We start from the raw sequence: 12,167 nt of genomic DNA, 5'->3' as shown, positions 1-12,167 counted from the left end.
GACCCCAGGAAAGGAGTCCTGAGGATGGTCAGGCCGAGACAGATAATGAGCATTGCACGGTGTTTATTTAGGGAGGGGAAGGAAAAAAAAAAAGGGAAGTCTAAACTCAAACTCTCTCAGCATCTGAGAAACTTCTGAAAGAAGAGAATTTTGTTTGAAGCCAAGTTGTGTGGCAGTTCTAATTAAGCAACTTATGCATTTAGGGTTAAGAAGGAGAGTTTCAGATATTTCTTAACCATTCCTATTTTCACCTCAAATACAAACATTTGATTATGAAGCAAGATTTAACTGGGAACTTGAAATACTGTTGAGGACCATTTGCAGAAAGTTTGTCTTTTTTATTCATGCATTGAATTACATAACTCTAAACTGAATGTGTCTTAAAATCAGAGCTCCTAAAACTTTTAATTTGTCCTGCAAAACCTTGGGATATCTTCATACCCTAACATTGAATTTTGCAAAGGTTTATACCTGTATTACCATCATGTGAAGCGCAGGGAACATTGCACTAGTGCTCTCATGAAATTTCTGTCACCTGGAGTCTTTCCCAGCATCAGTTTTAGAAGTCAGGTTTCATTTGCTAGGGCCAATATTGACACAGTTTTGATTTGAGTTTATTTAGTGTTCACTCTGAAGAGGGTATATTCTTTGATGTGCATCCAGAAAATTGTTTTGTTGTGGGTGGGATCTCTATTGTACATGGGCACCAGGGTTCCCTCTAGGATTAGATTTCCTCATCCTCCCAAAGCTGCTTTGAGGAGAATGCTTTTTGTACTGCTGAGAATTGGATTTGGCGTCAAAGCCTGTTCCAGTGCATCGTGTACAGCTGCGTGGGGCACCCAATGGTGCACAAGTATTCTCCCCAGCCATGGTGACCAAACTCTTTTTCCAAACCTATGGAAAAAGACTGCTGAAATGCTTAAATTGCAGCCGTTAGTACGAATACCACATTTTAGGATGATACCAGTGCTAATTTCACTGGTTTATTTGGACTCCTGAGAAATCAGTCATAATCTCAGTCTGTCTCCTTTCCAGCCTTGTATTTCCAGGTAATTTATGGCTTGAGCCAATGTATCACACTGGGTAAGATACCACATAATTTTTTGCATGTGAATTAAGAAGGGGATAAAGACTCTGTGTTAATTTAATAAGGCTTGATTCCCTAGCTGAGTTGTGGCAGAAACTCTACATGAGGTGGTACTAGAGACATAAAAGTAACACCTCGCACTGGCCAAGCCCTTGTAGGGCAGATGAAAGTTGTAGATCAAGTCTCCAAAGAGATGCACTATCTGTGTCAGAGGTTTTACAGCCTGAGATGGGCAGATCCCATCTGAAAGTGGGATGCTGATGGCAAATAGTTGAAACTTATTCTGGATTTTGGAGGTGTTACTGTTTTTCCCTCTCAGTTGTAAAGAAGCAGGAAACCAGACATCTAATACAATGCTAGATATTTATTTGTTTTTAATAGCTCCCCCATCTAGCTGATTGATGGGCTATCTCTGTTTATCTTGTGGTATATTTCTGCATCAAGCACTTACTTTGATAGAGATCTGTAGCACTTCACTTTGGGATAGACTACAGAGCAACATCTATAGATGTGATTGTAGAAACCTGTTAGCTGCTATTTATTATAAATTTTTATTAAACCCTAACCTAAACCTAAAAAAAGCCTAGCTCCAGAAAACCAACCCCCCCCCCAAAAAATCCCCCCAAACAGCCAGCAATTGAATATGCATAATTTTGTCTATACAATGGTTTTCCAGTCATCCTTGATGTTCTGTTGACTATCTGCAGTGCTAGAATGGGTAAAAAATACTAAATTGTGTTCTTTACATTGTGTTATTGTTGTATTTTTCTTTTTTCACAACTGAATAATACTGCAAAGGCTTTAAAATATGGTAACAATACATTTTTATTTATAAGAACCAACTTAATTACATTTGTCCTAAGTTGGAGGCTCAAAGTGTGCTCTTATTTTGTCTAATAGACATGTACGTACACAGATCAGGCGTAGTAAGGAAATCCAGGTGGAAACTTGAAGAGTTGCCTTGATGTCACTTTTTTCTATGCAGGTGTAGGCACAAGGACTGAAACTGGGGTTTGGAGTAAGTAAGTAGTTCCCATATTCAATTATTTCATTTCCTGATCAAATTTTATTTAAAACTGTCATTTTTATTTTAAAAAGCTTAAATAATAACAAGATATTTATGGCTTTTCTTTCCACCCCCACAAAAGCTGTTTTAGTTGAGCATTCTGATAAGGTCTGTAACTCTATGATTACATAGCATTGAGGAATGAAGGAAAATATCGTGCTGTTCAGCAAATACAGTCTACAAATACAAGTTAATGGTTAACTACATTTAAGTCTGGAAATTATTGTATATTAATTACAGTTAATTATGAGATGATACAAGCACATTGACATGCAATGTGCTTGGAGCACGTGTGCTTTAGGAAAAGGATTTGGGTTACCACATGGATTACCACCTCATGTTAGGACAGAAATATCGTTCTTCACTACAAAAACCACCAGAGAACCTTTGCAGCCCTGGCTGGTCTTAACGTGCAAGTTTGTATTCTTCAGTGAGCACCCCTAAAGAAAAGTTAATCAATTTCCTTTTGGGCTGCAATGATAACAGCTTGCCCAGCTGTGTGGTTTGCCACCTGTGATTGGCCCCACAGAGCAAAGGTAGTTTTTCCTAAAGGAAAAGGAGTTTTGGAAGCACTTTGAAACTCGTCCCTGTTAGAGCTGCCTTTAGGCAACTCCTAGCATGCTATGTTTTGGCTTCTGCATATCTATCTTCTGGCTGCACTCCAAGATGTGATATTTAAGAATGTGCTGTGTTCCCCTCTGACTCTACTCCTCTGGAGCAGCCTCTATGAAATCAGGATTTTTACAGCCAGTTTTTCCTTACTTTCTGCCCTTAATCAGAGGCTGTGTCAGGGAAAAAAAAGTTTGCTTTCCAGATTTTTTTTTTCAAGACAAAGTTAATCTGTTCTTCATTCCATGGTCTTTATCCTTTTTATAATATTGCTACTAATAATACTTACTGTTTTTGGCTTGCACCTTTTGCTGAAAGTCAGATTCTAAAAAAAAGTCAGCTTGTATGACAAGGGACTTCTGTGTGCATCCCACACGTCATGAAAATTTCACAGGGGCTGCAGGAGTGCTGCAGCAAGTGGGAGGTCAGAGGCCACAGCTCTTAAGTCTTGATATTGAGAATATTTACATGTAGGCATAGCTTCTCCACCAGAGCTCCCTTCTGTTGACCTCAGGGCTGACTTGTGTATTTGAAATTGAGCCCAAATATTAATGCTCACGGGTTGGTGACAACAGGAAGTGGGGAGGCAGGGTGTAAATGCACTGCTGGGAAGGGTGGCATTCACTTTCCTTTCCTTGGCTATCAGGTGCCCATCCTGGTGGTCTGACTACTGTCCAGATATTGCTCCGGAAGGATGGGCATCTTCTGGGGCTCCACTGGCATATTTGCCACCCCATGAAGACATCACAGGTACTCCAGTCCTTCTTACATGCTCAAAAGTGCTGAAGGACAGATTTTAGGAAACAGTATCAATTCCTAAGTAGCTTGACTCTATTTTAGAGTAAAAGTAACTTGTCTGAAACTCTTAATAAAGAAGCAATAATTACTGAAATCATTGCCAGGATCATGACCAGCTGCTGCATCAATCTCCCAAGGCAGTCATGATTATTCTTTTTTCTTTAATACACTTGGGATGCTCGTGGTGTTGGAGCTCACACTGAGGAATAGATGCAGGGCTGATGGATGATAATGGTTGAGTTGGTCTGTGTGTGGTATTGATGGCGGGGGAAGCAATGCTGTGCTTCAGCCGTTTCAGGTGGCTTTGGTTTTCTGTCAGCATTCCTGGTAATAATGTTGTTTAAAAAACAGCTCTGTGGTATCTGTAAATGCCTTTTATGAGGTGGGGAGAAAGTACTTACATACTCTTACAGATGCTTTCAGTTACCACATATTAATATAAATACTTGCACCTTTAAGTGATTGCACAAAGCAAGGAGGCACCTAAGACATCAGCACTTCTAAAAAAAAATGGGCTGTTTTTCACCCTTTGTAAGTTTGATTTGTTTTCAAGTGGTTTGTAATTGGTCACTTGCTGTTATGGTGCAACTAATTTTGAGTACCTAAGCAATGAATTTTTTACGTCATAAACAGCTACTTCTGCAGTAAATTTAAAGCTGCTTTCTGCTGTATAGTACAGAAACAAATATATGACTTGGCACTGGGGAATAGCAATCCCTACCTGACGCCTGATGCTTCTTGTATACTGCATTATTGTGACGCTTCACAGCGTAATTAATAGCTTTTGGGAAAGCCATGAGGTCCTAGGTATGCCTGCATATGGGCTGTCTTCTTGCCAGCAAACTGCTACCTGATCCACAGGAAGATGCAGCTCCCATCCTAGCACATTCCTTGTTGTTGCACCCAAATTTATATGAGGCCTCCCTTGCTTTTACCTCTTCCACATAATTTCCATGAATCTGAAGAGGAAGGATAGGAATGTAAACGTACTGAAGGCACACTCAGATCAAAATTATTAAATATCCAAAAGCATCACAAATCTACACATTTACAGCAAGTTTATGCAATCTATTTGTAAAACTTGGTACCATAGTATAGTTTTAATGATATATTCCTTAGATAAAACAACCAAACCAACTAGGATTATTTTTACCTGAAACCAGCTCTTGTACGTCTAGTTTCAAATACATCTTTGTGGACTTGCAATCATACCTAGTATATCTTTAATTTCTTGAATTTAAATGCAGTGCTTCCCATTTTGAAACAAAATTGGACAGGAGCAGGGGTTGTGAAGAGTGCAGTCTTACTGTGAGAGTCCCTGTGTTCCTTCCAATTAGTTTGAAAGAGAAATCTCACTCAGGTTATGTTTTTCAATAAGACCATTGACTCTGCCAGAGCTGAGACACTGAAAATGTATATAGATACAAATGTACCGGGTACATTTGGGGAAGGATTGTTTTCTTTTCTTGTCATTTATGTTGACTGTAACCTTTCTGTACGGGTTAATCCTGCTGCTCTCAGTGTGGATGGCTTTAATGGAAAGCCTGATAGAGGGTATGCATAAATCTAAAATGCACACAACAGTGTGGGTAAGTGTAGACCTTCTTTAAAACAAGTCTTATCTGCAATAACTAGTAAAATATTTTTTCTGCCTTATATTAGTACACATTTCTGTGCTTTTCCAGATTCTCAAAGTGCCTAGGGTGTAGGTTTTTCATATTTTTTTCTACTTTAGAACTTCTGTTGGGAGTCAATCCAATAAAAGGTGAAGATAACTTCTTAGAAAAACAGTTCTGAGATTTTATTTTTGTACAATATTAAAGGAGAGACTGCAAAGCTGTTGACTGATACTGGAACAGCATATTTGGGGGTAAAATAATTTATTAATGCTAAATGGAAGGCGGCTAGATAGACATGTTTTATAAACATAGACATTTTTTAATGCCCTCTGCCCATTATTTAGATTACCTTTTATAATTTCATTAATCACAAGGTGTGAAAATAGATGTAGCCATTCTAGTTGATTTTAAAAGCTGATGGGGCAATTTAGAAAAAAATGTATTTTAATGTTGAGTATTTTGCTGTGCCGTGATTTTTGGAGTGGGGGTTTTCTGATTTGGTGTTCTGGATGTTGTTTGCTTTTTGCTTCAATATTTTATTCAGAGAGATTTAACATTTTTTATGTTTTTTTCCTTCTTCTCCTCATGCATCATCATTCAGTATCTAATAGTGTTCTGTAGGATTAAGATGAATTAACAGTCATCATTTTTCTCTTCACTGTACTGTTTCCCAGTCTTTTGTGAAAGAGCTTTAATTTTTTAATACTGAAATCTGTCAGATTATTTTAAAACAAAACAATGGAGAAGATTTATAGCGTTGTTTTTTTCTTTCTGCTATGAGAGTGTATTAATTTCCAATTTATTTTTGGCATTAAAAGAAAATCGGATCAAGATAAGGGTCCCATTGAGATGAACATGGCAGACCTTGAAAGGTATATTGTACTCCCAAGCAATAACCACCTGGAATCACAGTTACTTTAGGCTATTAAATGCTGTGGTTAAAGTTCCAGACATAGCAGTGCTGCGGTGGTTTTGGACACCTGTCTGTCCATTCCACCAAAATGCTTCTGCTAAACTAGAAATGTGGCTTGAAGGTGCTAGTAACTGCAGAAGTACATTGGTGGGAGGTGGAAGAGAATGTTCAGGAATTCCTGGCAAAAATGGTGTTAAAAAAAAATACAGGTTTGGCTGTGGGCTGGTTATAGGGTTTCTGTGACAAATCTGCTGAATGCAGAAGCTGGAAGAATGGTAGGAATGTGCATTGTTTGTCCTGCACAATTCAGCCTGGGGGAGCAGAGTTAATTGGGTTCTTCCTATGGTTTTACTGTGATTGATAAAGTTAATTTTAGGCCTGATTCTGCCTTGTCTGGCAGCTCTGCTATCCTGTTGGGCTCAGTGTGGGAGAATGGGAAATGGGTCACATGCACAGAAACTGGTCTTGCAGACAAAACCTGGTGGGCAGCTTTGGTGACGCAGAGCTGGGGCTGCGATCTGTTTATCCGCTTGTTGTTCTGCTGGCTCGGAGTAGCGCTGGCAGCTAACAGGGCTCTTTCTGTCCTTAGACACAGCGCTGACAGGGAGCCTGGCTGCTGAGTCAGCAAATGTCAGGCTTGCATCACTACTTCCAGGAGTGCCTATCGAGGGAAGGGATGTTTTCTCCTAATGCAATTCTGTGTTCATACACTTTCTCTATTTATTAGTAAATAGCAGGTTGTCGCTGCAGAATTTTCGTTTTGGAACATTCCACTGACTGTATGTAGTTAAATAAATCCAGGTGAGATTTTGAAACAGTTTAGAATAATAAAAGTGTATATGTGTGTCCCTGCTGGAGTTGAAATGCTTCTCATTACTGTTTCCAGAATTTGAGACATCAGTGTGTTTTTATATATACATAAAACATGTAGGTTGCTGTTGCAAATAAGAAGGAAAATTTAACAAGAAAATGCATCTTGTGAAGTATAAAGTAGCAGTATGAAAGATTTCACAGAAAGGTTATATTTCCTTCTTTTGTGGCCTCTTGTTTGTTCAGTTTATATGTTTGTGTGTGTATATATATATATAAAAGATAACACATATATGAAGGTTTTTACCATATATATTTTTCATCTTGCATATTAAATACGAGGCTTGAGAATTTCCCCTCCAGGCGCTGAGCTTATGGAAGTAAAATCTGAGCCCTTTCCAGTGTTTTTCTCTTTGTATCTTGTGGTTCTGTCAGACTTTGCCCGGAGCGTTCTGGGCTGGGAGGGACCCACAAGGCTCATCAAGTCCCACACCTGAGGGAATGGCTCGATTCTGTGGCTCTGTTGTGCCCCGTGTGTACAGGCAGACTTGTGCAGTGTCAGCTGCAAGAGTCCTGCATCTCTGGGAGCAGCTCCATAGGCTGGCTTGGGGAAATTTGGCAGAGCAAAGAGACTGGCCCAGGAGTTCAGAACAGTCTGAAAGAACCCAGGAATACACATATGGAAGTATGAGTGGCTTTTCAGCTTCCATTTCACGGCTGTGTTTGTAAACACGTCCGAGCTATATCAACCTGCAAGTGAAAGTAACTTCTGGTTATATGGATAATATTAGGAATTAGTATGCCTTATGCCAAGCTTTGTTTTAAAGAGAAATTCTATGTCATGAGAGAGTTAATCTGTGAAACTCAAGGTTTTTCTTTTGAAATTCATTATCAGTTAGGTATCTGGGCAGCTTTTTTACTATTGATCATGTTCTCCCCAAAGCGAGAAGCTATGGAGAAAGGAGGGAAGTTTTCTTTTGAAACTCAGGATAAACCCACTTTCTTCTCAGTCCTTTCTCACTCCCTTTCTTGGTGTAGTGTAAAGCAGGTAGCAGCAATCTGTCCTAATTCTGATAGATCCATGAACATGTCAGTAGGTGTTCAGATGTGTTGCTATGCCTCTGTTACTTCCCCTTTTTGGCCTTTTTTTTTCTTTTCACCCTCTTAGATTTAAAGTATGTTAGGAGTTAGTAGGCAAGGTTTGGGATCCATAGAGGGGGAGAGGGGTGATGGTGAAGAGCATTTCACTTTGCTTAGTTATATACTGTGTTTAATTTTCAGACAGTCCGTGTGGATAAACCCCTAAGAGTTTGGGGGAACTGCATTTTCTGGTTTGTGTAATTCTGAGCTATACCCAATATCATAAAACATACTGTGCTGAGTCAAGATAGTTTTCAGATCTCTGGTTTCTTTTGAGAAGATTTTCCAGTTGGAGATTGGCTTCTGTGTCAGATACTCTTTTTAAGCTGTGAGATGCTTAGGTCAAGGATTTTGTTGCTTGAGTATTTGAAGACCATTTGTGAAACATAGGAAGTTTTGTTATTGTATAACTTTCTCCTGACAAAAGCTTTTTCCTGGGATTATGTTGATGCACCAGTGGCTCTTAGTGAGCCCGTACATGAGCCTGAGCCTCTTCTCTGGCTGTTGTGAGCTACAGGATACACCTGCAGGTCTGCTCGCAGTTCCCGTGTGTTTGATGGCATTTCTCAAACTTGATCTACTTTGAAGCACTAGCAGGCTTGGTCATTGCTTTCAGGCTAAGCAAACAGGTGAGGAGCATCCTGATGAGCCTTGGGAGTGGCCATGCAGTTCACAGTCACTTGTGTCTCCGGGGCACTTCTATTTCCCATGGGGAAGGTGCCTGCTTGGGTCCTGGGAGGCTTCTGAGCCCTTGGCTCCAGACTTGAGCAGGCATCTCTAGCTTGCAGCATTTCCAGACTATAATGTCTTCCCCAGGAGTAATCTCTTTGCTAGAGATTGATGGATACTCCAATTAACATCGGATTTAGCAGCAGTTGCTATTCATCCGAGTTTTCTGCTGGGGGAAGAAGGTGGGTAAATTTCACTCCTGTCAAGCCAGAGGTAATGGTTTTAGAGCTCAGGGGGCACAAGGAGTTAATTGATAACTTAGATCTACTAGTTCCTAGATCCTGTAGGTACTGTTAATTGGTGTAGTCAGCTGAAGAAGGTGGCCTTGCTGGGGTTGTGGCCTGTGACTTAAAATGGGTCAAGATTCAAGATTGTGCTGGTTAGTTATGGCATTGTGCTGGTTCGTTATGGCATCTAATACTGTCTCTCTGTTCAGGAAGAGGCCGGCTTCCCCATTTTCCTCCAACTCAAGCTTGTAACTTTTATATAAATGTTGTCTTAATTTAAATCTCAGCCAATCCACTATTGTGCCATTCTCCTTTAAACATAAATTGAGGTGTGCAGGGCACACAGAGAATTCCAGATAATCCTTGTTTGGTTTTGACTACTGGCAACAACTTTGTTGAGTTAGGATGAGATGGATCGCCAGTATCTGGCCACCATCTGATGATGTGTCTGAGCCTTTTAACAGTGCATTCAGTCGTGAACAAATGGGCTGTGTAATGTGTCGCTGATCTGCAACCCTGTATCTCAAACTTCAGCTCTAGTAGGAGAGCTGTCGGTTCCTATGGCAGTGGGCAGCCCTCTGCAGTCACTTAGCAGGTGCTGCTCTCTTTGTGTCCCTCTTTGTGTCATCATGGGAGATGCATTAAGAGCTAGCTGTTGTGTTAGGTAAGTGGCCAGGCATGTGGTGGGACACATCATGCAGAGATTTCACATGTGGAGAATTCCTGATGGTCAGTGCTCTCTGGAATGTGGTGAGTGTTATGGTGTGAACAGCAGTCTGGTGCTCCCATGGGATGGACCTTGCAGCAGATCGCGTGATAGGGCTGTTTTGTTGATTGGGTGTCTGCAGCTTCTGCTGGGAGTGCTGTTGTCCCAGTGGTGAGGTGAAGTGAGTAGACTCCATAAATCCCCTTTCTTGGAATTTTCTCCACTCAAATCTCCTATCATTTGACTTTCCTAAGGGAAAAATGTGCTTGACCTGGCTTTTGCTGTAGGCCAAAGTGCGCATGTATAGTCAGCTACATGGCTCAGCTGCTCAAATTACAGTAACTTAGTCCTGTTTCTAAGCTCATAAATCCGTTTAACCTAAATCAAAGTAGTCAACTCTCTAAATTATTTGTCTTACGAGACTTCAGCTTTGTGGATTCTTTGATCAGAAATCAGCCTGGTTTTTGTGATACGCTGACAGTCACGTGCCATGGATGTAAATTCCAACATTGGCACAGCTGTATTTCCCTGGCATCCTCTGAGCTTTGTGGTGTTAAGGAACAAGCCTAAGCTATCTGAGAGTAAACAAGTCAGCCTGAAGTAAGAACTGAAAACATCTGAGTTAATTTTAGTTAACTGTTCCTGTGTAAATAAGGGCTTGTTGTATATGTAAGATAACTTCCCTAGCCTAAAAAGTAGAAAATTCTCTTTGCTGATGTGAATTTTTGTAATGGTGTTTGAAAAGTTATGTGACACAGGTAGTCCAGAGAAAACAAAATGTCAAATACTCAACACTCACTGAGTGATGTAATTGCTTTCTAATCTGATGCAGAACTTGCATATAGTGCATCTTGACACTGAGCTCTAGCAGGCTCCAGCATAAGTGGTCTTCTGAGATAAATCTTGTTAGGATTTAATGTCATAAAGCAATTCATAATTCAGAAGAGTCTCTCTCTCCAAGGGTGAAATTCCCCTCTCCTGGCTCTTGTAAATATGTGTATACAGTAAAATAAACAAATTTGATAGAGGTAGAAAAGACAAAAGTTGTATGTGTTAAACTGTATCCTAGCTGTTCCAATTTAGTAACTTCACTGTATGTATAATACAGCAGAGTAGAAAGTCTGATTTCTGGCAAATTACTTATTTTATACTTTCTCCAGTGAGACCATTTTAAAACACTGCATTTCAGTATGCTCTTATTGCAAAGCAATAAGAACTGCATTAGAACTTTTTCAGATAGCACTTAAAAAACCAGCGAAGTCAGTCTTTCTTCATTGAATATCCATTCAAAGTGATAACAGTGCATACAGGATGCTCAGTTAGAGTCTACAAAATGGGAAATTACAAACCTGAATGTAGTTTTTTTATTTGTCCTGACTTACCTATTTTATTTATCTTTGGCTTTGCTGGGGACTCTTTGTGATGAAGAGCTAGCTGCTCCAGAATGAAGGCATGGAGTGATTCAGTGGAGGTTTACAAACATTATGTAAGCTGTCAGTTTGCTTTTCCTCTTTCTGGATTTTTCTCCTGCTATAAGATTTTATTTCCGTAACCTGGTATAGGTTTTGTAGGTCATTATCTGCATTGTGAAGGGTGCTTTTCCATGAAGCATGGAAGGCACAGTCTCTGATGGTGAATAAGAAAACCCTTTGAATACAAAGCTGTCAGTAGTTCAGTAATGGTCTGTATTCCTACCTCTCGTGCATGCTGATTTAAATTAGCTTTGAGTCTAAGTTTGGTGTAATATATATTTGTATATAGTTTCTCTGGTATCATAATAGAGACTTTTGGGCTTTCTTAGCAAAACAAGACAGAGAGGCAGAAAAGTAACCTGGGATTTTTGTTTGGTTTGATTCTCCAGAGAGATGGTTTTGTGGGTCTGGGTTTTTGTGTGTGATGATTACCACACTCAGCTTTTTTATAATCTTGTCCATGCTGTCCAATATAGCTGCTGTCACATCTGCCCTCTCCACAGGCACTTGTGTATCAGTCTCAGAGCAAGCATCTAAATAATAACTGGAAGGAGTTAGTCTTTAAGGCCTTTTTTGTTTGGGGGTGGGATTTTTTTTGTTTGTTGTTGTTTTTTTTTTTTTGTTTTTTTTGCTTATTTATTATGCATCTTCTCTCCTGATGATTTTAGGCTGCTTTGGAGTAAGTTCACCGCTGTTGCAGGTGTGAGCCTTGCAGATGGAAGGTGTGCAGAGGCCCTGGCTTTAAGCCCTTGGAGAGAAGGCTGGCAGTGCACTGAGAGTGGGCATTGTGGAGCAAACGGGGCCACGTATGGCCCCAAGCTTGGCACTGCTCTGCAGGCAGCTGAGTCTGTTTCAAGTGAAATCTCTGCTGACTTCGGTGACGTAGGAAGAGCGCTGAGTTATGTAGTGAGGGAAGGAATCTGCAGCACGAAAAACCCCAGTGCCTCGAGGTTGATGCTGTAGCTGGAAGCACTTGTCAGCACAGATGTCC

The 12,167-nt window shown here is 40.2% G+C and overlaps 1 protein-coding gene across 18 annotated transcripts in view; it reads left to right on the top strand.

Moving 5' to 3' along the window:
• The window catches only part of BBX (BBX high mobility group box domain containing), a 139,779-nt gene that overhangs the window by 45,451 nt on the left and 82,161 nt on the right, over positions 1 to 12,167 (top strand). Inside the window, exon 1 of one of the 18 annotated variants that reach the window (XM_064724968.1) lies at positions 8,934 to 8,953. The exons of the other annotated variants lie outside the window; for them this stretch is intronic. The gene's annotated coding sequence lies outside the window, so the exon portion shown is untranslated. Of the gene's footprint in view, positions 1 to 8,933; positions 8,954 to 12,167 lie in introns of those variants that run through there. 18 annotated transcript variants of the gene reach the window in all.

The sequence above is a fragment of the Zonotrichia leucophrys genome, chromosome 1, assembly GCF_028769735.1.
Source record: "Zonotrichia leucophrys gambelii isolate GWCS_2022_RI chromosome 1, RI_Zleu_2.0, whole genome shotgun sequence".
Lineage (NCBI taxonomy): Eukaryota > Metazoa > Chordata > Aves > Passeriformes > Passerellidae > Zonotrichia > Zonotrichia leucophrys.
This window is presented reverse-complemented; position numbering and strand designations above follow the sequence as displayed.